Raw genomic sequence first — 4,135 nt, 5'->3', positions numbered from 1 at the left:
TTATAAAATTTTATATAACAAATTTGAATATATATATATATATATATATATATATATATATATATATAATTTTTATAACAAAATTTTAAAAACATAATAGTACTCCCCCGAATATTAAAATTCTTTAAATCAAACCTAAAACATAACAAATATCAAGTCATATATTTAATCTGGCTTAATCCTTCCACGTGACAAGTTGCAAAAGTTTAATACCCAAAATTTAATAATTCTTAAATTTATATAAAACATCGAAATATATCAAAAGTAACCCAAAATTATAAGAATCTCATTTCTATGGTTTAACATTTTCTTTAAATTAATACATTTAACTTCAACCAACCCCAACAAAATGAAGCTTAGAACACCGATTGGCACCAACCAGTAAAAGTCGGCTCCGACCAGTAAAGCGAATATATATAGAACCTACACATCTTCGATTACCAACATAGAGTTTTACTTTTTATCATTTCTTTCTGGTGCATATAAGTGGAGAGAATCTATAGCTCTCAACTTTCATAGAATTTTTTAGTACCCTTCGAGCTGACTTAGATTTCCTGCACTGCGCTGTGTCACGGAGTTTTTTCTCGCATTCTTTTAAATATTTCAGAATGATGCAGACAGATCCCACGGCAAAACCTGCGATCGATTCCCAGCAGCAACAACATCAAGAACAATTGATGATGCCCCTGCATCCCGAAGCTAGGTTTTGGCCCCAGCAACCGCAACCCCAACCCCAACCCCAACCTCAGGTTATGGTGCAATAATCCTCGCAACAAGTGAACTCCACAGACGAGATTAGGACCCTCTGGATCGGGGGTTTGCAGCATTGGATGGATGAGAATTATCTGCACCAATGTTTTGCTTCTACCCAGGACCTTCTTTCCCTTAAGATCATTCGCAATAAGCAGACTAGAATTTCAGAGGGTTATGGCTTCTTGGATTTTGTAAGCAATGCAGCAGCCCAGATGGTTCTCCAAAATTACAATGGTGTACAGATGCCCAGGGCTGAACAATTTTACACGCTAAATTGGGCAACGAAAACTGGTAGAGAAAATCGTTCTGAAGATTTTACTATATTCGTGGGAGATTTGGCATCGGATGACACAGATGAGCTGCTGCGAGAGACCTTCAGAGCCATATACCCATCTGTAAAAGGAGCAAGAGTTATTACTGATAAGGTTACATGCCGTTCAAAAGGATATGTGTTTGTAACATTTGGGGATGGGAATGAGCAGGCTAGGGCTATAAAAGAAATGAATGGAATATTTTGTTCCTCCAGACCTATGCGAATAGCTCCTGCCATAACAAAGCAGACTACTGTTTATCAACAACCCTATCCTCCTCAAGTGGTCGAGTTGGACCCAGAGAATGATGCAAACAATACTACCCTGTTTGTTGGTGGCTTAGATCCCAATGTGACAGTGGAAATGTTGATGGAGACATTTGGCCAGTATGGTGAGCTTGTGCATGCAAAAATACCTTTCGGCAAGCGGTGTGGATTTGTCGAGTTTCGCAACAGGGCATCTGCAGAGTTAGCATTGCAAATGTTACATGGTACAATTCTTGGTCAGAGACCAATTCGGCTTTCTTGGGGAAGAAAGAAACAAGTGTAGCGCGCAGGGCCTTTTCAAACAAAGCAACCAGATCCAAATGAATGGAATGGGGCATATTATGGTGATGGACAAGAATACAACGTTGATTATGGTTATGTCACACAACCACAACAAACAATTCCAAATCCATGGAGTGGTATTCAAGGATCCAATGCTGATTATGGTTATGCCACACAACCATATAATGTTGGTTATGCTTATGCCACGCAACCTCAAGACCTAAATATGTTCATTAATATCGCTCTAAAGGCAAACTATCAGCAACGTCCACAGTAAATTAGTTTCAGTTACAGCAGCCACAGTAAATTAGTTATAGATAAATTAATTTCAGTTACAGCAGCCACAGTAAATTAGTCATAGATTTTTTGGTTATTGTTTTTATTTTTCAATCTGCTATTTCGAAATAATAAATTTAATATTTTAAATTATTAACAAAATATTTGTTCATGGTATATGGTTCGAATTTGTTACGGAGAAAAATACTACTTAATAAAGGGTATTTGTATTTTAAATGGGTGAAGTTGGAAGGTATTTATATTTTAACTAGGTAAAGTTGGAAGTTCTCTGCAATAGGCTAAATTGATTAAGATCAAACAATTTTATTATTTTTGCAAGTTTTTGAATTAAAATAAATCAACTAAAAACAGTGATTTGGTAGAGATTGATATTAACCCTTATAAATAAGATTTTATAAAAGTTCATATCACCTCTTTTAGGAATAACAATGCACTCCACTCACTAAATTTTCTAGGGCATCATAGTTACAAAATTTTCATATGTATTACTATTTTTTAGAGGTAGTTGAATTGTCCATTTAATGTATATAAAATTTCATTATTTAACACTTTGAAACCATGTTTAACTTCTTGCCTCACTCAATCAACTTGGATATGTAAACATCACTCAAGTTGGAATCATAGCTAGTGGGAGCTGATTACGAAAAAAATAAAAATCAGATTTTATAAAACTTCATAACTCCCTTTTTAGAAATAACAATGCACTACACTCACTAAATTTTCTAGAGCATCATACTTACAAAATTTTTATATATATTATTACTTTTTAAAAACATGAATTAACACTAATTTATAAAACTTTAAAAATAATTAAATTTTTTATTTAATATATATATAATTTCATTATTTAACACTTTAAAACCATGATTAAACTTTTTAACTCACTTTCATTATTTAACACTTTAAAACCGTGCTTAAATTTCTTGCCTCACTCAATCCACACATAATCAACATGGATATGTCGACATCACTCAAGTTGGAATCACAGATATTGGAAGGTGATTACGAGAAAAGAGAGAATAATTATTGAGTGGGTACACTGTTACAAGAGTGGAAACCTCGTATGACTGCCATGCGCTCCAAGCCAAAGCCAAAAATGGCATATTATTTAAGGCTTGCATTTTAGGAAAAATTAAGATAGGGAGGCTACACAACCCAAGAGGAAATTTAAGATGTTTCTTTAACACTTGATACCAGCCAAAGAAAATTTAATGAATGGGAAAGTGGCATAATTCGTTTGTGTAATTAGCATAGATTTATTTGAGTTAACTTTCATGTAAAGCTTGATATTTGGGTTTATATATATTTAGATCCCAAAGAGAAACAACACCTGGAAGTGCTCTTTTGGTCCACACTGCCTACCCAATTAGCATCGGTATATCCATGTAGTCTCACATCTCCGACAGCGTATCTCAACCCATGAGTGATTGTGCCACAAAGATATCTCAACAGATTCTTGGCACCAATCCAATATGAGTGGTGAGGCTCAACCATATGTTGACTCAACGTGTTGATTGCAAAACATATATCTGGACGAGAGTTCACCAAGAACATCAATGCTCCAATGAGTTGACGATACTCAATAGCATTTCCTAAAATGGGTCTGGCAGCACTATTGCTTAACTTCTTGAAGTCAAGCTCCATCAGGGTAGTCACGAGCTTGTAGTCCACCATATCGAATCTCTCCAATATCTGCACCACATATTTTCCTTGAGATAGGAAAATCTCCCTTGGCTTCTGCCAGACTTCTAGTCCTAGGAAACAGTGCATCAGTCCTTGGTCCTTCCTCTCAAATTCAAAAGCCAACTCCCTCTTACATTTGTGAATGAGCGGGTCTGCACTTGTTAGAAAGAGGTCGTCAACATACAACACCAGTATGAGAGGATTGTCATCTTCAACCTTAAAGTAAAGGGTCGAGTCAGCTTCACTCCTAGTGAATCCCAACTTCATCAAGTAACTATCAATCCTCATACCACGCTCAGGGTTCTTGCTACAGCCCATAGACAACCTTTTTCAACCTACACACATGAGATTCTTGATCATGAATCTCAAATCCTTCGGGTTGTTCCACATAGACCTCCTCTTTGATCGAACCATGCAAGAACGCAGTCTTGACATCCATTTGATGTAGGTTCCATCCTTGCGAAGCAGCAAGGGCTATGATCGAGGGGATGGTGGTATATCTGGAAACAAGTGGAAATATCTCGTCATAGTCTATATCTTCCT

The 4,135-nt window shown here is 36.1% G+C and overlaps 1 pseudogene; it reads left to right on the top strand.

Moving 5' to 3' along the window:
* Positions 1-689: 689 nt before the first annotated feature.
* LOC149196245 (RNA-binding protein L pseudogene) lies at positions 690-1,889 on the top strand (annotated as a pseudogene).
* Positions 1,890-4,135: the final 2,246 nt, after the last annotated feature.

Source organism: Pinus tabuliformis, chromosome 2_2, assembly GCF_031772625.1.
Source record: "Pinus tabuliformis cultivar Carrire ecotype Pingquan chromosome 2_2, CPIR1, whole genome shotgun sequence".
NCBI lineage: Eukaryota > Viridiplantae > Streptophyta > Pinopsida > Pinales > Pinaceae > Pinus > Pinus tabuliformis.
The sequence above is the reverse complement of the archived record's forward strand: the minus strand, read 5'-3'. Positions and strand labels throughout refer to the sequence as shown.